The 23,490-nt window shown below is 46.7% G+C and overlaps 1 protein-coding gene and 1 pseudogene across 2 annotated transcripts in view; one reads left to right on the top strand and one right to left on the bottom strand.

The window, feature by feature from the left end:
- The window catches only part of LOC309794490 (zinc finger protein 541-like), a 36,536-nt pseudogene that overhangs the window by 6,986 nt on the left and 6,060 nt on the right, over positions 1–23,490 (top strand). The window contains exons 2-11 of the transcript in view: positions 4,016–4,420; positions 8,310–8,553; positions 10,207–12,068; positions 13,817–13,875; positions 14,083–14,242; positions 14,400–14,567; positions 15,460–15,780; positions 22,012–22,075; positions 22,670–22,812; positions 23,218–23,321. The product of the transcript in view is annotated as a zinc finger protein 541-like (transcript). The remainder of the gene's footprint in view (positions 1–4,015; positions 4,421–8,309; positions 8,554–10,206; positions 12,069–13,816; positions 13,876–14,082; positions 14,243–14,399; positions 14,568–15,459; positions 15,781–22,011; positions 22,076–22,669; positions 22,813–23,217; positions 23,322–23,490) is intronic.
- The window catches only part of LOC309794496 (BRD4-interacting chromatin-remodeling complex-associated protein-like), an 85,273-nt gene continuing 66,528 nt past the window's right edge, over positions 4,746–23,490 (bottom strand). The window contains exon 5 of the transcript XR_014292085.1: positions 4,746–4,763. The gene's annotated coding sequence lies outside the window, so the exon portion shown is untranslated. The remainder of the gene's footprint in view (positions 4,764–23,490) is intronic.

Below are 23,490 nucleotides of genomic sequence, written 5' to 3'. Positions count from 1 at the left end.
TACTTTGCATATGTCATAACTTTTTGTTGAAAAACTGGACATTTTGAATATTATAATATGGTACCTCTGGGAATCAGATCTCCCCCGCACCTCCACCCCAGGCTTTGCTGTTGTCCAGTGTGGGTTCTAATTGTTTGTTCGTTTAGTGACTTCTCTAGGCTATTTTTAGAAAGACTGTATTTTTTGTCATGTGTGGTCAGTGAAGTCTCTCTTCTGAGATTTGACAGAGATTTCCTTAAGTGTCCAAAGAGACATTTGACAGAGATTTCCTTAAATATTCAAAGCAAAACAAACAAACCCCACATCAAACAACTCACAGTCTCTGCAGTTGACATCTGGGTGAGTGTTGGGACAGGCCTTCAACATTCAGCAGGCAGCTTACAGCTTACATCGGGTCTTCATTGCTGTGCGCAGGCTTTCTCTAGTTGCGGCGAGCGGGGGCTACTCTTCATTGCGGTGCACGGGCTTCTCATTGCGGTGGCTTCTCTTGTTGCGGAGTGTGGGCTCCAGGCATGCGGGCTTCAGTAGTTGTGGCACGTGGGCTCAGTAGTTGTGGCGCACGGGCTTAGTTGCTCCGTGACATGTGAGATCTTCCCGGATCAGGGATCGAACCCGTGTCCCCTGCAGCGGCAGGCGGACTCCTAACCACTGCACCACCAGGGAAGTCCAATAGCTCTTTGTTTTTTATTACTGGATAATATCCCATTATATGATGTACCGCAGTTCGTTTATGCATTCTTCTGTTGAGAGACATCTTGGTTGCTTCCAGTTTTTGGCAGTTACGAATAAAGCTGCTATAAACATTTGTATGGACATAAGTTTTCAGCTTATTGGGGTGGATACCTAGAAGTGCGATGGCTGGATGGTATGGTAAGGCCCTGTTTATGTTTAGCTTTGTAAGAAACTGCCAGTGTGGAGCCCTTTCAGAGCCCTTGTTCCCCAAAGCATCTCACTCTCCAGCTTTTCTCCCTGGCTTTCAGTGCTGTCTGTTGTCGGCCTCAGTTAATATCCTTTGCCCCAGGCTGCAGTGACTGGTTGACTGCCTTGAATGTTTTTGACAAATGCCTTCCCCATGGCCACTCTCTGCTCTGAGCAAATTCTGAGTTAGACACAACTCAGAAGGCAACTCCCAAAGGCAACACCTTTTCATTAGACCTTCAGCAGCTATTTGACAGGTCAGGACAGACAGCCTCAGTTCTTTGAGAACAAGGTCCCGTCTGCTGCCTCCCACACCAGGAACCCACAAGAGAAGGGGGGTGCTGTCTTCAGAATCACTGCTGAGCTGGAGAGTGGGGAAGCGGGGGTGGTTCATTCACCTTTCTCTTGATAAGTGTTTGCTTGGTTGCTGTAAACCTTACTATTTTCCACAGTTCAGACAAGGTAGATTGTTTTCACTGTTTCTATGCTGGCATGGGTGGGAAGTTTTTCAATTAGTAATTCAAGCTTTTTACCCTTATAGGTCTTTTCAGATAGTCTGTTTCCTCGAGTCAGTTTTGGTAATTTCTATCTTTCTAGAAATCTGTCCGTTTTTCTCTGAGTTGCCTAATTTGTTGGCATGCAGTTGTTTATAGTATTCCTTTACAATCCTTTTAATTTTGTAAGATCATGAGTGATGTCCCTTCTTTAATTTCTGATTTTAATATTTTGACTCTTTTCTCTCTTTTTCTTTTTAGGATCAGTTCTACTAGTTTACATGTTACATAGTTTATTCCTTTTGTCTGGCGGTTACGGTTAGATTCTTTGAGTGTGAATACTTAAAGTATGAAGTTAATCTTCATCTTTCTTTTTGTTTTTACTAAATGATTCAAAACCTGTGGTAGTGTTTGAGCCAAAGTCTACAAGGTACAGTCTTATGCCTTGTCTGGAAAAGTCTGTGTAGACTCTTGAATACTGGTTTTCCTGTGCATTGAGTTCTGCGCTGACTCCTGCCTTTCCTCAGTCTGCAGGTGGTGGTAGTCCTTGTCTTCTAGCCTCGTTTCTGTTGAGAAGTTGTAAATGCTCTGCCTGGTCTTCCTGGTAGTCTTTAGGGTTTTCTCTTGGTCTTTAGGGTTCTGCAGTTCTGCTTGTGTGTCGAGGAGTGAATTCATTTTTTTTTTTTGTCCTGCTCTGGCCTTGCAGTGCTTGTTCATGATTAACCATATACCTTCAAGAATCATATCTTTAAGTCTGGAGCCCTGTGTTTCCGCAGTTCTGGAAATCCCTCCGCCATCCTGAGGTACCATGTCTTCTCCATCCTCTCCTCTTCCCTTTCAGGACCCCGTTTAGGCATATGTTGGGCTTTTGCATTTGCTTCTTCATTTGTATTTTCCATTTGTTTCTCTCTCTGCACTGAATTCTGGGGGAGAATTATCTTCAGATTGCTCTGCCCGTTCATTATTTGTCTCTTCAGCACTGTTTATCTGCTGTTTAACCCTCCCAGTGAGTTTTAAATTTAAAAGTCTTTCATTTCTAGAAGTTTCATTTGTTTCTTTTAAAAAAGTCTTTGCCCCTTGTGTCTTCTTCTTTTCTCTGCTAGGTTTTGTTGTCTCTCGTCCTGTTTTGAACTAGTTCTTGTGATGCTTTTCAAGGCTTGTGTGCGGTGTTTTTCTTTCATTTATTTAGTTTTCCTGTGGATGGCTTGGCTCTTCCAGGGTCCCAGGTCTCCCTTGCCTGTGAACTCAAGTCCCTGTTTCCTTTTCCATGTGTTTGTTACAACCTCAGGTCCCAGCCTCCAGGGTAGTGCCCTTTAAGAGAAATATAATATGAGCCATGTATATAATTTAAAATTTGCAAATAGCCACATTAAAAAATAAAGAGGTAGATGAAATTAATTTTAATAACATATTACGTTTAAGCCAGTAGATCCGAAATATTCTCATTTCAACATGTAATCAATATGAGAATGAATTATTTGGGGTACTAAGTCTTCCAAATCCAGTGTATTTGACACTCACAGCAGGTCTCAATTCGGGGCCACATTTCAAGTGTGTCATCACCACATGTGACTGGTGGCCACCATATTGGATGACAGTTCCAGGCCCTGTATTGGAGTCTGACTTTCCCCTTGGGCCAACTTGTGCTCGCACCTGTGGCTTTGAGTTTCCTCATTGTTGCTGGCACTTGGGGTCTTACCTGTCTCTTGAGCTTGACTCTGTATTAAAAATGGTCTTTTCTCATATCTCTATGTGTTTATAGTTGGAGAAAGAGGTCAGTTTAGTCCACCATGTTGCCAAAATCCTTTCATTTATTCCTTACAACAATCTTTTTTTTCTTCTCCTTCTTTTTTTTTTAATTTTTATAGGAGTATAGTTGATTTACAATGTTGTGTTAGTTTCAGATGTACAGCAAAGTGAATCAGTTATACATATACATATATCAACTCTTTTTTGAGATTCGTTTCCCATATAGGCCATTACAGAGTATTGAGTAGAGTTACCTGTACTATACAGTAGGTTCTTATTAGTTATCTGTTTTATATATAGTAGTGTGTATGTCAATCCCAATCTCACAATTTATCCCTTCCCCCCACCATCCCCTGGTAAACATAAATTTGTTTTCTACATCCATGACTCTACTTCCGTTTTATAAATAAGTTCATTTGTATCCCCCTTTTTTTAGATTCCACATATAAGTGATATCATATGATATTTGTCTTTCTGTGTCTGACTTACTTCACTCAGTATGACAATCTCTAGGTCCATCCATGTTGCTGCAGATGGCATTAGTTTGTTCTCTTTTATTGCTGAGTAATATTGCATTGTATATATGTACCACATCTTCTTTATCCATTCGTCTGTTGATGGACATTTCGGTTGCTATTTCCTTACAACACTCTTATGATGGAGGTACTCTTACGCTCAGTTTACAGATGAGGAAACGAGGGCTCATGGACCTTAAGTGACTTGCCCAAGGTCATGTGGCTGTTAAGTGGCCTAGAACAAACCCCCATACAGATCTGTTTGAATTCCAAGTCCACGCTCTATCCACCATGTGTGTTGCCATCTCATAATTGTGATTCCTCCTCGTTCATTCTCAGGAAATAAACACCACCAAGAGCTCTCTCCTCCCTGACTCCTTACACAGCCTTGCTTGTCTAGAGAGTAGCTGTTGGCTGAGACCTGGTAGTGGAGAGCCATGGACCAGTGCAGCCTGGGGGACAAGGGCACCCTTCCATCCGAGATGCACCTCCCTTCGTTTCCCGAGAGCCAGGCACTCAAATGCAGTGACACCCTCAACCGGGATCTGGGGCCTGGCTCACGAGACCTGCTGTACGACGGCCTGAGCCACTTGGACCTGGAGCCCAGCCTCCTGATGCCTGACGCGCCCAGCGAGATGCTGGAGGACAACTTGGATGCCCTGTCCGTGTATTCAGGGAAGGACAGTGACTCCACGAAGCCGCTGGTGGAGTATGCAGATCCGGAATCTCAGACTGCCTTACAATAATACCCACTCTGCTTTCCCCCCAGAGTGCCAGCGGTAAGAAGCAAAAGAAGAAATGAAAGTAAAAGCGCTTTGCAGGCTGGGAAGCACTGGACAGATGGTAGTGATTTTTACCACTACTGTTAGAATACCTTCCCACAGTCCATTGATGCAGTTCTAAGTCTTTCTCTTCCGCAGCGGAGGAGCAAAGGGAGAACTAGTGGAACAGTCAGAGACGTTGGTTACATCACCTTTTGGTTTACCTTTGTTTTTAACCCACTTCATGGGTTCTTGGGTAAGTTGCTTAGAGCTCCTTCGTATTTATAATCACACCACACGCATGGAAGGCCACATCCGGAACAGCCCTGCAGAACAAATGTCAATGTTAATTGGGATCAGCAGCTCAAGAACTGTCCTGCATACTCGCTAGAATGAAAGACTGCCGAGGCCCGCACTCCACACAATGTAGACAGGCCGTTAGCCTTGTCCCCGTGTTGGAACCATGGCTAAATGTGAAATCCTAGAAACCAAGGCCATCCTTGGTATTGCAGGTGCTGGGCCAGGCCTGGTTACAGTAATTAAGGTTCTCAACCTGAACCACAGAAATTACCTAAAAATGCTGCTAGGGTGAGTACGTGTGCGTTTTGCTGGGCAGAGAAACTGTGATATTTCACCAGATTTTCATATGGGTCTGTGCCCCCCAGTGAATGTTACAAAGCATTAATCTAGTTCAATTTTTCCTAATTTGTTTTAAACTTGAGGATTTTTTTTTTGGTTACCTTATTTAAAAAAATCCACTGAACGTTAAATTTTAACTCTTTACACTTCTCTAACTTAAATTCAGATTCATACAAATGGACATGCTTATATATTTTAATTAGAAAGTGATATATATTTGTATAGAAAAGTTAGAAAATAAAGAAAAGTAATAACAATTAAAATCCCCACCATGGCTCCCACACGTGGATTTTTAAAAAACGTAGGTGAGGCCACTAGGGTACACATGGTTTTGCAGAGATGTATTAAGTGTCTAATTCATTTGAAGTTTCTAAAACTTAGTGAGTCTGCTTTCTTATATGAAGGTAGACTATTCGGTTGTCATTGTAATGGTTATTCCATTGTATTGCCGGACCATATTCTTGCCTGATAGACTGTTAGAGTGGATCTGTGAATAACTTTTCCATTGACTTTTCTCTTGGATGAGTTCTTCGCACATATTCCTCCCTGTAGGCTTGCTGGTCGGAGAACACACACAGTTTTAGAGCTTGTGCACATGCTTTCTGGGAAGAGCAAGTGGCTTCCCGGGCCAGTGACTCAATGTGCCTGTTTTTCAGTGTCCCTGCCAATTTTTTTGAAACCACATTTTGTTCTCTAGTTTAACAGTTGCTTTAATAAGCATTTAATTAATTTATTTATTTTTAGAGAAAACCTTCTGTTTGTTTATTTAGGCTGCGTTGGGTCTTCGTTGCTGCACGCGGGCTTTCTCTATTTGTGGCGAGCGGGGGCTACTCTTCTTTGCGGTGTACGGGCTCTTCACCGCGGTGGCTTCTCGTTGCAGAGCACGGGCTCTAGGTGCACGGGCTTCAGTAATTGTGGCACGTGGGCTCAGTAGTTGTGGCTTGCGGGCTGTAGAGTGCAGGCTCAGTAGTTGTGGCGCACGGGCTTAGTTGCTCCGCAGCATGTGGGATCTTCCCAGACCAGGGCTCGAACCCGTGTCCCCTGCATTGGCAGGCGGATTCTTAACCACTGTGCCACCAGGGAGGTCCTAATGAGCATTTGATTTGATTTGATTTGATTTTTATTTATTTATTTTAAATACTCATCTTTTAAAAAAATAATACTTATTATTTATTTATTTGGTTGCACCAGGTGTTAGTTGTGGCAGGCGGGCTCCCTAGTTGTGGTATGCGAACTCTTAGTTGCCACATGCATATGGGATCTAGTTCCCTGGCCAGGGATCGAACCCGGGCCCCCTGCATTGGGAGCGCGGAGTCTTATCCACTGTGCCACCAGGGAAGTCCTCTAATGAACATTTTAAAAGTAAGTTATCAAGGCAAGGACTTTCCTACATGGGAGTCCTATTTTCCCTCATTTAAACTGTTAGAATCATTCGACCACTCAACACAGCAGCTTTTCGTATGAAGAAGATGTAGACCAGACAGGTTAAGTGACAAATGGCCAGAGACAGAGTTGGGATGAGAGTCAAGGTTCCTTTCTGCTGTGTCTCTCAAGCTACATCTCAGCCACAGAGAATTAGCATTTGGGGTCCTTTAGTGCAGTATGCACGCCCTGACCTGTTGGATTCTTGGGTCCAGCCTCTGCTGCATCCTAGATGAAGGGCAGTTTTTAAACTTGCTATCACGTGAGGCAGTCTAATCCATCTTAAGGGGTAGAAAACTCTTCCATGATTCATCCATCCAATAGTTACTGTGTGCCTACGAGTACAGGAATGGGAATCCCAGGAGCTAGGAACACAGCAGCAAGCCTGCAGAGTTCTTAGGTCTTGTATCCACTGTCCTTACGTCTCTAGTGATTTAAAATCAGCTTCCCTATACTTTTTTTTACACATCTTTTTAATATAAATTTATTTATTTATTTTTGGCTGCATTGGGTCTTCGTTGCTGCATGTGGGCTTTCCCTAGTTGCAGCAAGCGGGGGCTACTTTTCGTTGCGGTTCACGGGCTTGTCATTGAGGTGGCTTCTCTTGTTGCGGAGCACGGACTCTGGGCGCGTGGGCTTCAGTAGTTGTGGCTCGTGGGCTCTAGAGCGCAGGCTCAGTAGTTGTGGCGCACGGGCTTTGCTGCTCCGCAGCATGTGGGATCTTCCTGGACCAGGGCCCGACCCCATGTCCCTTGCATTGGCAGGCGGATTCTTAATCACTGCGCCACCAGGGAAGTCCCTCTCTTTACCTTTTATTCATCAAATCTAGCTCTGCCCCTTGTAGCAAGACAGAAGCAGTGTGCTCCCTCCTCCACATCCTGGCCCTTCAGCTACTTGAAGACATCTCCCTCTCCCACATGGACATTCCCAGCCTCTTCACCTGTTCCTCTGATGAGGTGATTCGTGGAAATACCTTTTATCATTTACCCAAGAAGTACATAAACATGGAAAATTCAGATATACAGGAAAAGGAAAATTAAGTTGATCCATGATGCTACCAATGAATCCCATTCTGTTTGTTTGTATTCAAATTTATTTGTCCCTTCTAAAGACTAGATCATTCCGTTTTTCAGCAATCCTCTTGTTAGTGGCACAGCACTTAGTGGTATGGCATGAACATCCTTTCACGTCATCAGATATTTTCCTACAGTTGTATCTTAAATGCCTGAGCCATAGACCATTGAGACCAGAATACAGTCACCCACCTGCCCTCGTGTCAGTTATTAGGTGGTTTCTCACATTTCACCAGGAAAAACAATGCTGCAGTTAACTCGCTTGCAGTTCACTGCAAGATCTCCGTTAATTTGTACAGATCTGCCTTAATTTCCTTAATTAAAAACCCAGAGTGGAATTGGCTGGGAGAAAGGACTTAAACTTTTCTAAGATTTTGCATTGTGCATTTCTGGATTGCACTTGCAAGTGTGCTGTTGATGTTACTGTCATGAAGTCCTGCCTGTCGAGTCACTCTGTCCTGGAAGCACTCAGACTGTTGCTGTCCCCTCCCTTACGCCCCAAGTGTGGCTTGAAGCTTGGGTGCTGCCCTGGAGGAGTGGCCTGACCAGGGTCCCTTCTCCCCCTCACCTGGTGCTAAGCCTGGTCTTCTCTGCGAGTGAAGCTGCTGAAGTTGGGGTTCTTGGCCAACTCCCTGAGTTGGACTCGGCTGCTGAAGTTGGTGCGAGGGTGGTAGAGTGCTTCCGCCTGGGCTCCGATGTCCCCGGATGTCATAACCTGTGCTTTCTCCCTCTGTCTAGACCTGGGGCTAGGCGTGTTCAAGGTGCCCAAAGAGGCTAACGAAGGAGACAGGGCCACGTCTGGGAGCACAAGGAAAGGAAAGCGGCAGCACAGGTCCCCTCAGAACCCACTCCTGGACTGCAGCCTCTGCGGGAAGGTGTTCAGCAGCGCCAGTCCTCTCAGCAAGCACTACCTGACCCACAGCCAGGAGAGGAGACACGTGTGCAAAATGTTCAGCAAGGCCTTTAAGCGTCAGGACCACCTGTATGTAGGAGTCTGGTCGGGACGTCTATTCAGGGGGTTGCTGGGGGCTGGGCGTGTTCCTGGTTCTTTTGCATCCCCTCCCATCCACCTGCACCGCCCCCCACCGTCAGGTGTCCCAGGTGTGTGCAACCTGTTCTCCTCCCACGGCCAGTGTTTGTGGGGGGCAGGGCCTACACTGCCCTGGACAGCCCGCCCTCCCCAGCCTCCAGATTCACTCCAGTGAGGAGAATGCTGCTGCGATTTGCAGACAGGACCCTTGTGCTTTAAAAACACACTCCAGAGGCTATTTTGTCATGGAGGGAGTTTGGCTAACTCTGTAGAGAACTTTTCAGAGTCCCTGGTAGGTGTCTGAGCAGAACAGATATGCACTCCATGAGGAATATATGTTGGGATAACACCAGGGCATAAGGGGTTCTGAGATGCCTGTTTCTAGAACATGGCAATGGAGTGTTCACTCTTTTTTTTTCCGTTTTTAATTCCCCCTTTTATTAACTCAGTTTTTGTTTAAACTTGACTTTACAAAGCAGGATCAGTGCAAGAGGAGCAGAATTCCATTTGTTCTTCATGTCTTAGAAATGATAAGCTTTTCTTGCTGCCGAGGGAGGAGAGACAGACTTTCAAACTGAGAGACTGGTACGTGGGAGAGGTCGATCCCTTGCATGTTTACAGCTCGCCCAGCCTTTACTGACGCTTCGATGGATCCCGCTTTCATTGTATCCTCTCCCCTCTCGCCATTAAGGATGGGAAATGATTTACTCCTGTCACAAGCTGGTAACAGGGCTAGAAAGTGGGTCTCCAGATGCCCTCTCTGCTGCTTCCTTCAGATGGAGGCCAAGGGTCCACGTTTGGGAAAGGGTTTCATTATTTACTGGGTCCCATTGATTAGAACCATCCGGAGTAGGATTGTTGGGAACCCAGAGGGTGATTTACCCATTTGTTTATATTTATAATATATTAATGCAGATATAAGTATGATGTAAATATAATACATACTTGCATTCGTTTATGTTTGCAGAAATTATAGGCAAATTTGGCTTTTTCTTTTTCTTTTTTTTTTTTTCTGCTGTGGGGCTCCCAGGTCACTGTCTAGAGGACTCCTGTGGGAAGGCAAAGACTCTTTGTTCAAGGAAGGATCATCCCCAAGTTAGCATTTCCTCAAGTGCGTTCTCAGAACTCTGGTTCTCTGGTTCTCGGGGATGCTAAACGGGTCTATTTAAAAAAATGGTTTTGTGGGCAAATAAGTTTGAGAGACATGGAAAGTTCAACAGATCTCTCCTTATCTGCTCTGTGGCTTTTCAGTTTGCTCCTAGGAACCTCCAAGAAGTAAAGAGTGTTTTTCCCAAACTTATTTGCCAGCTGAGCCCAAGTCCTCAGGGAGCAACTCTGGAGACTGGTGTTCCTTAGGAACCCACTTTGGGGAACTCTGACTTGGCTCCCACTGATTTTTTTAATCTCAGATTAGGGGTTTGCTTAGGGGTGAGGGCAAGAGCTCCCCCTTCCAGAGGGCTTTGGCCGTAGCAGGGGTCTTTCCTCATAGGGTCTGAGCACAGTTTCTGAGTTGCGATGCTACTGCCCCCTGGGGACACACCTGGGTTCCTGCAGTTAGTGACCCTCGCCAAGACACCCACTAACTTTCTCCTCATGTGATTCCAGGACTGGGCACACGCTCACTCACCAGAAGACCAAGCCCTTTGTGTGCATTGAGCAGGGCTGCAGCAAGAGCTACAGCGACTACCACTCCCTGCACCGGCACTACGAGGTCCAGCACGGCCTGTGCATCCTCAAGGAGCCCCCCCCCCGGAGGAGGAGACCTGCGGGAACTCACCCCATACGCACGAGGTGGCAAGCCAGCCCGCACCCGCGAGCCTGTGGTCCCTGGTGTCCCCGGAAACCCCATTCCCCAGCTCCCTCTTGCCCAACCGAGACCTCCTGTCCTGTATCATGAGCAGCATCGTCTGCCAGAAGATCCCTTCTCCCGGGCCAGCCCCGGGAGGGCCTTCAGACAGCGGCGAAGGGAGGAACACGGCCTGTTCCTCCCTTCCCTCGTCAGGGTCCTCCTTCTGGGGCCCAGCCAGCACCCCGGCGGCCCCAGGAGCCCTGGGCACTGAGGTTCCCTAGGAGCCCCGTCCCCCACGGAAGGAGCCGGGCACGGACGTGTTCACAGCCATCCACTCGTGGGCAGCGGAGAACAGCGGCCCAACCCAGCTGAGCCGGAGCTGCCCCTGCTCCAGCCCCCATCATCCCTGGAGAGCTGGCCCGAGGGCGCTCCCCTGCCCGCCTGCCTGCCTCTGTTCCATAGCCAGACTGTCCCCGCCAGTTCCCAGCCATCAAGCCACAGTTTCCAGTGGCTCTGAAACCTGTCGGGCTGCCCTAAGAGCAAAGGAAACAGTATGTTTGTCGTCCACAAGCCCTCGGCAGTGTCGTCCCGGGAGGGCTCCGAGCCTGGCCCCGGGCTCAGCAGCGACTCCCCTGCGGGGGAGCCCTCACCCAGTCGGGGCACCTGTCTGGAGGCCATGCCGCCCTTCCCTCTCACGCTCCTGAAGGCACCAGGGGAGGCCGCCCTTCCCTCTCACGCTCCTGAAGGCACCAGGGGAGGCCTGGGCTTCCAAGAGGCGCAAGTTCGACTGCGACTCCTCGCGGCAGAACCCTGGTGAGCCTGTCCCCCAGGGCAGCCCAAAGTCCAGCGGCCTCCCGTCCGATGCCACTCCGCTCTTCCGGCAGCTGTTCCTGAGGTCTCAGGAGTCTCTGGTGAGCCACGAGCAGATGCAGGTGTTCCAGATGATCACCAAATCCCAGCGGATCTCCTCCCACACCCAGGTGCCGCCGCCTCCTCCCAGCTTCCCACACCCGACGGCAAGCAAATTGCCCTGAAGTCACTGCAGGGGCCGTGGCCACATTAGCCCCCGCCTATGGCGCCCACTGTTGACTTTCTCCATGCTGGCCCCGTGAACCCTGAGCCAGAGGGATCCCTAACCCGCAGTAGAAAATCCAAACCTGCTTTCCCCACAGAAGCCTCCCCCAGCAGCGTGAGCCAGGACACAAAGGGAAGACCAAAAGTGGCTGCTGCTCCACCTGCCCTCACAGTGTCGTCCCTGGACCCTCCTGGGAAGCCAGACATCTCTCTGGCCAAGCAGTTGAGATCCTCGAAAGGGACCTTGGGCCCGTGGGACATCTTCTCCCCCGGGGCCCTGCGTCAGACCCAGTTAGGAGGAGAGGAGCCATCCAGAGCCCACCTCACAGGGAAGCAGGCCCAGGCTGAGAATTGCATGGCTTCCAGGGCCACAAAAGGTGAAGAGGGCCCGGCCTGCTCCAAGGGCCGAGGATACAGGCTCATCTCTGGCAACTCCAGGGCCCAGCACTTTTCAGGCTTCCGGAAGGAGAAGGTGAAAATGGATATGTGCTGTGCGGCTTCTCCAAGCCAGGTAGCCATGGCCTCATTCTCATCGTCGGCCGGGCCTCCAGCGGATCCTCCCTGGGACTCCAAGTCCAAGCTGACGATATTCAACAGGATCCAGGTACCAGGGCCCTCTCACGGGAGCTGACCATGCGGGAGGCAGAGTCTCGTCCTTACCTGTGTCCGTGTTTCTGACTTGTCCAGGCACTGTATTTAACCTCAGCAAATCCTCAGATGCAGTTTGTTTACAGAGGGGGGAATGAAGGTCCAGAGAAGTGATGGTTCCTCCCATCACCCTCCACCCTGCAACACACACACACAAAACAGAACAGGGCTTTAGAGTTGTCAGAGACACTTTGCATCATGTTTCTTCACTAACCTTTTTCTATTTGCTTTCTTTCTGCCTTTCGCTTCCTTTTGGATTTGCCTCCTTCACTTCTTCAGAGAATGTAAAGGCAGAGCTCCTTTGCCCTTGATATTTGTACGTGAAATGCTGTGTCTATTCTGGTTGTGAATCACAGGTCCATAAGTCCGACTTGGCCCTTGCTGCAGGCCTGGCGCCGGTCCGCCCTTGTGGAGCAGCTTGGGTCCTCCCACATCGTGCCCATGAGGTCCTGGTCGCAGAGAGCTCGGCCACGTCTCTTCGTGATGTTCCGAGGTCCAGCATCCTTCCTGTCGCACCACAGCTACCTCCTCCTCTTTTTTTTTTCACAGCTTTAATATTCACGTGCCATCTAATTCGCCATCTTGAAGTGCACCATCCAGTTTGTTTACGAGGTTGTGCACCCATTGCCACTCTTTGCCAAAACACTTTCATCACCGCAGAAAGAAACCCGACACCCTTGGTTGTCACCCACAATCTCTCCATCCCTCCCAGCCCCTGGTAACCATGCATCTACCTTCTGTCTCCATGGATTTGCCTATTCTGGACACTTCATGTGATTGGAATCATAATGCTGCGTGGCCTTTTGTGTCTTTTGCTTCTTTCACTTCACATGATGTTCTCAGAGTTCCTCTGTGCTGTAGCATGGGTCAGAACTTCAGTCCTTTTTATCGCTGGTAAGTTGTTCATTGTATGGATACACCGTATTTTATTTATCCATTCATCAGCTGATAGATATGTGGGTTGTTTTCACTTCTTGGCCATTGTGATAACGCTGCTATGAACATTTGTGTACAGATTATTGTTTACACATATGTTTTCATTTCTCTTTGGAAATACCTAGGAGCGGAATTGCTGGGCTCTAGGGTAATTCTATTGGAGGAAGTGCCAGACTTTTCCAAAAAGCTGTGCTGTTTTATATCCCTACCCAGAGTGTATGAGGCCTGCAGTTTCTCTGCATCCTCACCAACACTTGTTATTGTCCAGTTGGTTCTTTTGATTACAGCCACCTTAGTGGGTGGGAAATGATAATCTTATTATGGTTTAATTTGCATTTCCCCGATGGCAAATAATCCTGAGCATCTTTTAATGTGTTTATTGGCCATTTGTATATCCTCTTCGGATAAGTGTCTCTTCAGAGTCTTTGCCCATTTTTAAATTGGGTTGTGATTTTATTTTTGAGCTGTGAGAGTTCATTATGTATCACAGATACAGAAATATACAGTCCCTTATCAGATACATGATTTGCAACTTCTTTCTCTTATTCTGTTCTTTCACTTCTTGATGATGTCCTTTGAAGCACAGAAGTTGTAAGTTTTGATGAACTCCAATACGTTTGTCTTTTGTTTGGTTTTGGAGTCATCCGAGAAACCACTGCTTACTCCAGGGTCACCAAGAATTATACCTGTGTTTTCTTCCAAGTCTTATAGTTTTCACTCTTGCATCTCATTTCTTTTATGTTGGCTCAGATGTATTTTCGTCTTCAGGGCGGAAATATCTACCGGCTCCCGCACCGGATGAAGGAGGAGAACGTGGAGGGTGGCTGGTAAGTTCCGAAGCCCCTCGGGAATCCTCTGGTGGCTTTGTTGTGCTAGCCCTGGGTGAGCGAGCTCTGGATGCTTCACTGCTGAAGGGGCGAGCACCAGGTCACAGAGAATCGGGGGCATCATCTCCATTTCTTTAGGGTTCGTCCAAATCTGTCAGAGGATCAGTGTTTGGGGACAGAGTCCCATTCTCCCTTTCTTCCCCACAGTAACCAGCACAATGGTGTTCCCACAGACTGGGCAGAGCCAAGGAGCATTTACGTCTGCAAGAATTGTAGCCAGATATTTTATACCGAGAAAGGGCTGAGCAGCCACATGTGTTTTCACAGCGACCAGTGGCCGTCACCTCGAGGGAAGCAGGAGCCGCAGGTGAAGGGGCTCGAAGCTGCCATTCATCTCAGGATGGAGCCGTCCTCCTGCGGGGAGCCTGGCTGGGGGCCGGGAGTCAGGGCTGTGCTGCTCTGGAGAGGCCCCTTTCTCCCTACGTACTGTGTCTCTTAAAGGGCTGGCTCTTCTCTGTGTGTAGGTGTGTGGCATGGAGTTTTGCAAGCCACGAAGACAGGTGCTGAGGCCGGAGGGGGACAGGCAGAGTTCCCCGAGAGCCAGGAAGTCCTTGGACAACATGACCGCCGCCCCTTTGGTGGTCCCTGTGTCGGTGCCTGTGGCTCCAGCGAACCATCCCCCGGGGAGCAAGGTGGGTGCACTTCCTTCCAGCTGCTTTCCAGCTGCCAGTGGGAGCTGTGAGAAAAGCCCCCAAATCCTGACTCCATAAGAGCTTGATTTGCGTGTTCATTCATCCATTCAACCTCCAGTGAACTTCTTTTGTGCCTGGCCCTGTGCTGGGCAGGGCTGGGGACACTGCAGCGACCACAACAGGCCTGCCTCCGTCTCCTGGGGCTCCCAGCCCAGCGGGGTAGATAGACCCATCCCCGGACACTGACGACCCAGAACGGGCCGGGCTGGGAGAGGGAGCTGTAGGAGCCCCGAGGGCACCAGAGACCCTGCCTGAGGAAGGGGGTGTTGCAGCTGAGAGCTGGAGGGTGAGGAGGGGTAAGATGGGCAGAGAGGAGGGGAGATTGCGTGGAGGTAAGAGAGAGTGTAGCAAGCTCAAGCCGTCGTCTCTTCAGCCTGTGCTGGAAGACCCCACCTGGAGAAGTCCATGCTGGACTCGGGTACGGGGTGCATGGAGCCCACTGTTTGTCTCCCAGGAGCTGCTGTCATTTTGAGGGCAACAGGTTTTCCTTTTGTCATGCTGTTGCATCCGTCTGGCCCCCACACTTTAAGTGCCAGTCACTTTAACAACGGACATGAGTTTCCAAAATGGTCTGAGTGAGGGCCTCTCCTTGCGGGGTGTGGGTGCCTGAGAAGGCCCCAGCCTCAAACATCGCCCGGCTTAGGGTCTGGAGTCTGGCTCAGGCGTGGTGGCCCTGCCCGGCTTCCTGTGCTGAGGACTCTTTGCACGGCCATGCTGGGTGTGCGTCTGGCTGGTCAGTACCCTTTCCCAGTCTCAGGCCATCTTGAGGACTGAGCTGTGGGGCCGGTGGCCTCAGGTGACCCCTGTGGTTCTGAAGTCTCTTCTTCTCCAGGGACAGGAGAAGGACGGGGAAGAGAGAGACAGGAGAGCAGCCAACACAGGAAGCGGAAGAAGCTCCCACGGCCCAAGGCACTGCTCATCCCTCCTCCGCCCTCCATGTCTGGGGAGCCGGGCCCGGGAGGATGCCGCCAGAGCTGCCTGTGCTCGCCCGTGTTCCTGGTGGACCGTCTCCTGAAGGGAGTGTCCCAGTGCCCTGCCTACACGCCGCCCCCGATGCTCAGCCCCATCCGGGAGGGCTCTGGGCTGTATTTCAACACTCTGTGTTCCACATCTGCCCGGGCCCGTCCCGACAGGCTCATCAGCGCCATGCTTGGTGAGTGAGCTTGATCACCCCATGATAGGCCTGTGGGGGGCCAGACCCCCGCCCCCTGTAGAATTCGGTCCAGCCATTCCCTCTGGCCTACGCTTGGGTCTGGTCTGGGTGTCCTGTTGCTGTTCAGAACTATCCCAGGACCATCTGGGACCAGCAGCCTTCTAGGTGCTTATAATTTTGTAGCCAGAAAGAAAATAGACGCAATTTAGCCTAACCACCATTCTGCCTGCCCTTTCGAGTAATTGTTTAAACAGCTTTATTGAGGTATAATTCACATGCCATATGAATCACCCATTTAAAGTGTACAGTGATTTTTTAGTGTATTCTTAGGATTGTACACCCATCCCACAATCTAGTTCTAGAGCATTTTCATCACCCCAGAAGATTATATCCACGAGCGGTGACACACAGGCCCTGTAGCCCCCAGCTCCTCTGCCCTGGGCAACCACCAGTCTACCAACCTACTTTTTCTATGGGTCTCCCTATTCTGGACATTTCATATACTTGGGATCATACAATATGTGCCATTCTGTGTCTAGTTTGTTCACTTAGAATAATGTTGTCAAGGTTCATCCATGTTGTACCATGCATCAGTGCTTCATTTCTTTTTATGGATGAATGATATTCCATTCTCTGGAGAGACAACATTTTATTTATCCATTCATCAGTTGAGGGGCATTTGGGTTGTTTTCGTCCTTTGGCTATTGCAAATAGTGCTGTTAAGAACATTTATGTATAAGTTGTTTTTGGACATAAGTCCTCATTTCTCTTGGGTATACAGCTCAGAGTGGAATTGCTGGGTCAAAGGGTAACTATGTCTAACCGTTTAAGGAACTGCCGGACTGTTTTCCAAAATGGCCGGGTCATTTTAAATTTCCGCCAGCATTGTATGAAAGTTCCAGTTTCTCCACATCCTTGCTAAACACTTCTTATCTGTCTTTTTCATTATAACCATCCTAGTGGGTGTAAAGTGGTAGCTCGTTGTGGGGTGTTTGTTTATTTGTTTGTTTGTTTGTTTTGCGGTACGTGGGCCTCTCAGTGTTTGTGGCCTCGCCCGTTGTGGAGCACAGGCTCCGGATGCGCAGGCTCAGCGACCATGGCTCTCGGGCCCAGCCGCACCGCAGCAAGCGGGATCCTCCCGGACCGGGGCACGAACCTGCGTCCCCTGCATCGGCAGGCGGACTCTCAACCACTGCGCCACCAGGGAAGCCCCCTCATTGTGGTTTTGATTTACATTTCCCTGATGGCTAACGATGTTGAGCATCTTTCCATGTGCTTATTATCCATTTGTATATCTTCTCGGGAGAAATGTCTGCTCAGATCCTTTGCCCATTTTTTAAATTGAATTCTTATCTTTTTATCATTGAGTTGTCTCAGTTCCTTATATAGTCTGGATGCAAGCCCCTTATCAGATATATGATTTGCAAATTCTCTCCAATTTTGTGGGTTGTCCTTTCATTTTATTTATGATATGGTTTGCAGTACACAAGTTTTTAATTTTGATGAAGTCCAACTTATTCTTAGGCCTGCGATCAATCTTTGGTGAACTTTTATATACTGTATGAGGTAGGAGTCCAAATTTATTCTTTTGCATGTATGTATCAGTTCTTCCAGCACTTGAAAATACTGTTCTTTTCTCATTGAATAGTCTTGGTACTTTGTTTTGTTTTGTTTTCTTTTGCGGTACACGGGCCTCTCACCGCTGTGGCCTCTCCCGTTGCGGGGCACAGGCTCCGGACGCGCAGGCTCAGTGGCCATGGCTCACGGACCCAGCTGCTCCGCGGCACGTGGGATCTTCCCAGACCGGGGCACAAACCCATGTCCCCTGCATCGCCAGGCAGACTCTCAACCACTGCGCCACCAGGGAAGCCCTGTCTTGGTACCTTTGTGGAAAATCAGTTGACCATAAATGATTTGAGATTTTTCTTCTTTTTTAATACAGGCATTTTACAGCTATAGATTTCCTTCTGAACATTGCTTTAGCTACATTTTGTAAGTTTTAGTATGTTGTGTTTTTATATTCATTCAGCTAAAGTATTTTCTAATTTATCATTCCACTTCTTGTTTAACACACTGACTATTAAAGAGTGTGTTGCTTAATTTTCACATATTTGTGAATTTTCCAAATTGCTGCCTTTTATTGATTTGTAATCTAATTCTCTTGTGGTCAGAGAACATACTTTGTTTCTTTTTCAATTGAATTTATTTAATTTTTTTTTTATTTGTTTGGCTGTGCTGTGTGGTTTGCAGGATCTTAGTTCCCCCACCAGGGATCGAACCCATGCCCCCTGCAGCGGAAGCGTGGAGTCCTAATGACTGGACCGCCAGGGAATTCCCTTAAATTTATTTTAAAATTTAAAACTTATTGAGGCATGTTATATGGGCTAGAATCCGGTCTGTCTTGAAGAATGTTCCATGTGAATTTGAGAAGAATGTATTCTACTGATGTTTGGTGGAATGCTGTATTTTGTCTGTTTTGTCTAGTTAGTTTCAATTTCCTTGTTGATCTTCTGCCTAGCTGCCCTATCCACTGTTGAAAGTATTGAAATCTCCAACTATTATTTTGTAATGGTTTATTTCATCCTTCAGTTCTGTCGTTTGTTGCTTGGTGTATTTTGGGGTTCTGTTTTTAGGTGTGTATATGTTTGTAATTGTCACATCTTCCTCACGGCTTGACCTTTTACCATTATGATGTGATTGTGACTTCATTTGTCATTACTACAATAATTTTATCATTATCTCTGGTAATATTTTTTTGTTTTAAAGTCTAATGTGCCTGACATCAGTATAGTCATTCCATTCTCTTTTTTGGTTGTTGTTTTCTTGGTATATATTTTTCTCTTCTTTTACTTTCAGCCTATTTGTGTCTTTGAAAATAAAGCATGTTACCTCTAGACACCATTAGTTGGATCATGTGTTTTTTTATCCAGTCTTAGAAACTCTGCCTTTTGGCTTGGTTTGTTTAATCCATTCTTGTTTACTGTTATATTGATATGGTTGCATTTACATCTGCCATTTTGCTTTCTATTTTCTATATGTTACATGTCTTTTTCTCCCTCTGTTCCTCCTTTCCTGCTTTCTTTTGTATTGTGTAACATTTTAATTCTGTTAATTTTTCACTTTTTCTTAGTCATTTCTTAGTGGTTGCTCTAGGACTTAAAATATATGTCTTATCAGAATCTGTTAGGATGTGTAATAACTCACTAACAATGAAATATAGAAACACTGCTCCTATCTAGCTCTCTTCCTTCTAACTCTTTTGCTATTATATGTGAGAGACCCAGTAATACCTTACTGGTCATGTTTCTTGCTTTATATACTTTTATTTCGTGTAAAAACACTGAGAGAATAAAGGAAAACAAGCATGATTTATAGAGGTTGTTATATTAACCTTCTTACTGACCATTTCTGATCTCTTCATTTATTCTTGTGGATTTGAGTTACTGTCTGAGGTGATATTCCTTTACTCCAATGCAGCTGTGCTCCTTGTGCAGTTACTGTCACATATATTATATTTCTATATGTTAGAGGCCCACAATACATATTGTTTTATGCAGTTATTTTTTAAGGCACTTAAGAAAAGAAAAGAAATATGTAATCATACTGATTTTTATAGTTACCCATATTTACTAGCGCTTCGCTTTTTTTTTTTTTTTTTGGTTTGAATTCAAGTTACCATCTGATGTCATTTGCTTTCAATCTGAAGGACTTCCTTTACTATTTATTTTTATTAGGGATATATAATTCACATACCATACAATTCATCCCTTTAAAGTATAGAATTCAATGGTTTTTAGTATATTCACAGAGCTGTGCAACCATCACTACCATCCGTTTTCAGAAATTTTCATCATCCCCAAAAGAAGCCCTGTACTTATTAGCAGTCCCTCCTTTCCATCCTCCCCGTCCCCAGCCATGGGTAACGACTAATCTACTTTGTCTCTATCGATGTGGCTATCCTGCATATTTCATATGAGTGGAATCATACAGTATGTGGTCCTTTATGAATGCCTTCTTTTAGTTAGCATGATGTTTTTAGGTTTCATCCAAGTTGCAGTATGTATCAGTACTTTGTTCCTTTTTGCGGGCTGAATAATATTTCACCTTTAATATTTCTTGTAAGACAGGTCTGCCAGCAACAGGTAGCCTCAGTTTTTATTTATCTGGGAGTGTCTTTATTTTACCTTCATTTTTGCAAGATAATTTGCTGAATATAAGATACTTGGTTAACACTTTTTTACTTTCAGTAATTTGAATATATTATCCCATTGCCTTGTAACCTACATCGTTTCTCTTAAAAAGTTAGCTGTTAATTTTACTGTAGTGCCCTTGTATGTAACAAATTGTTTTTCCCTTTTTGCTTTCAAGATCTTATCTTTATTTTTGCTTTCCACATTTTGCCTATGTTATGTCTGGATGTAGAGCTCTTTGTGTTTAATCTTTCTTGGAGTTTGTAGAGTTTGCTGGATATACATATTGTTTTTCATCAACGTTGGGAAATTTTCAGCCATTAATACTTTAAATATTCTGTCCCTTTCTCCCCTCTTTCTGGTACTCCCACTACATATATATTGTTGCATTTAATGACATCTCACATTTCTCTGAGGCTCTCTTCACTTTCCTATATTTTTTTCTCTCTGTTCTTCAGATTTCATAGTCTCCATTGTTCTATCTTCAGGTTTGCTGATCATTTCATCTGCCAGCTCAGATCTACTGTTGAGCCTTATTTTGGTTATTGTACTTTTTTAACCCCTGAACTATTTCCATTTGGTTCTTCTGTTTTTTGGCTGCATCGCACAGCATGCAGGATCTTACTTCCTCTACTAGGGATCACAGCCATGCCCCCTGCAGTGGAAGCGTGGAGTCTTAACCACTGGACCGCCAGGGAAGTCCACATTTGTATCTTTTTAAAAAATAATTTCCATCTCTTGATGGCATTTTCTCTTTGATGAGAAATTTTTATTTTATCTTACTTTAATTCTTTAAGCATGGGAGCCAGGGGAAGAAGAAGCCCCCATCTCCTTGGCTGCACCTACCTGGGTAGAGCTTCCTTTACAAAGAGCTGGGGGCTAGGTGGGTAAGGGAGTGGGCCATGGCTCCAGTGCCACAGACTCTCACTGTTCTTCCCGAGATTTAGTAGATTTTCTTGAATGAGTATTTCTTAAAATGCTGTATGCCTTTAGGACAACTTGCAGACTTTAGCTTACTGTTCTTTTTTTTTTAATGATTTTTGTCAGTAAATCTGTTGTTTTGCCGAGTTCCTTACTCTACTTTTTCAGAAGTCTTATCCCACTTCCATGCAATCTTTTTATTTTATTGTGATGTGAACAGTTAATCTGTGATCTGCCCTTTTAACAAATATTTAAGTGTGCAATACAGTATTGTTGACTATAGGTACAATGTTATACAGCAGATTTCTAGAGCTTGATTAATTGAAACTTTATGCCCATTGATTAGTAACCTCCCATTTCCCACTGCCCCAACCCCTGGTAACCCCTATTCCACTCTTTGATTCTATCAATATGAATTCAACTACTTTAGATACGTTATATAAGTGGAGTCATGCAGTATTTCTCTTTCTGTGACTGGCTTATGTCACTTAGTATAATGTCCTCAATGGTCATCCATGTTGTTGCATATTGCAGAATTTCTTTTTAAGGCTAAATGGTATTTCATTGTATGTTTATGTCACATTACCTTTATGTGCTCATCTGTCAGTGGACATTTAGGTTGTTTCCACATCTTGGCTATTATGAATGGTGCTGGAGTGAACATGGGAGTTCAGATATCTTTTTGAGGTCTTGACTGCAGTTCTTTTGGATGAATACCCAGAAGTGGGTTTGCTGCATGATATGGTAGTCCTACTTTTAATTTTTGAGGAAACTCCATACCATGCAATCTTTTTTTTCCAATTTTCAATTTTATATTGGATTAGAGTTGATTTACAATGTGTTAGTTTCAGGTATACAGCAAAGTGATTTTGTTATACATAATCACATATCTATTGTTTTTTAGATTCTTTTCCCATATAGGTTATTACAGAGTATTGAGTATAGTTCCCTGTGCTATACAGTAGGTCCTTTTTGATTATCTATTTTATATACAGTAGTGTGTGTATACCATGCAATCTTGAAGAGCCTGCTTTTAGCTGCTCTGGAAAGGCAGGCAAAAAGGGCCTCATGGGTCAGTTGTAGCCAGTCTCCTTGAGCCTCTTCTTTGGGCGTTTTCCAGATCACATGGACGGCTCTTTTGGCATCAGTGTGGTGAAGGACAACAGCAAGATCAGCACTGAACCGTGAGTTGGAACAGACTTAGAACCTGAGGGTCCTTGCAATGTGGGGATGCTTTTACCCTCCTTGCATTCCAGTGTCGGTTTTTCCCAAGGGAGCCTTCATCACGGGAAAGTCAGGTCTAGACCCAGAACCTCTCTAGGAGAGAAGTGGTGGATTTCTCCAGGTGTTTCCCCAATATTCCTTCTGTCCAGACATACCATAGTTGGATGTCTGCAGACAGAATGCCCAGCACCCTGGGGTTCTAGATAGAATTGGTGATGGCGCAGTGAGATACTGTTTTGTAGCTTGGATGTTACCTTGGATACAGCAGAATGCCAGGTATCAGCACATACCTCCCCTGTCCTAGACCCCAAACGCCTGAAGCCAGAAATCTGGCGATAAAGCAAATTGGAGGAAGGAAGGAAGTATCCCTCAAGAGGTCTCTGGAATACCAGAGCGTGTCTACTGGGCTGATGAGCACTCCCTGTGTCTGAGAGATGGCCAAAAGGTGGGTTCCACAGCCCTGGTGAGCAGGGCTCACCGCACATCTCTCTTGTATTTCCCATCTTGGTCACACACATATGCCTTTTATGTCCGTGTGTGTGGCCTCATTTCAGACACATCAACATAGGGAGCCAGTTTCAGGCTGAGATCCCAGAGCTCCAGGACAGATCACTGGCTGGAAGTGACGAGCATGTAGCTACTCTGGTCTGGAAGCCATGGGGAGATGTGATGACCAACCCGAAGACGCAGGATAGAGGTGACTGAGACTTTGGGGCCAGGTTCCTGAGAGCCCTCCTCCATGTCCAAGGGGTTTCTCCTCCCAGTTCTCACCTTGACCAAGAAGCAGTGATCCCCAGGCGGGGGTGGGGTGGGCAGAGCTGGCCTTCAGCGCAGGACTGCTTTGCTGTGCTGCAGTCCCTTGCCCCACCTCTCCTCTCACCCAGTAGCTGGCCAGGCCATCCAGAGCAGGTGCCAGGAGCAGGGTTTCTGCCCATCCTCCTTGTCCCTCCCTTCCCTCAGCCTGCTTGTAACAGAGAGGTGAGGGAGATGGTGACAGGAGCCCCCCACCCCATCTGTGCTGTTGGGGAGGTTTCCTCTCTGGCACTTGCTGACCCTCTGTGTCTCCTCTCCTTCTCGCTGCCGGGCTGCCTGCTGGAAACAGTGACCGAACTCTGCAACCTGGCCTGCTCCAACGTGATGCCGGGCGGGGGCACCAACCTGGAGCTCGCTCTGCACTGCCTGCATGAAGCCCAGGGCAACATCCAGGTGCGGTGCAGGCGAGGGGGGTGCTCAGAGGAGCTGTGGGAAGCTCCCTGCTCTCTTAGGGCCAGGGGCTCTAGGCGCAAGACACGTGCCTTCTACCTGGGGCTTTGCAGCTCACGAGAACCAAAGGCTGGCCACCCACCCTTCTCCCTGGTCGCTTTGGGACTGGTGG

This window comes from Mesoplodon mirus (assembly GCF_964341445.2).
Source record: "Mesoplodon mirus genome assembly, chromosome: 19".
Lineage (NCBI taxonomy): Eukaryota > Metazoa > Chordata > Mammalia > Artiodactyla > Ziphiidae > Mesoplodon > Mesoplodon mirus.
Note: the sequence above shows the minus strand (reverse complement) of the source record. Positions and strands in the feature narration are given on the sequence as shown.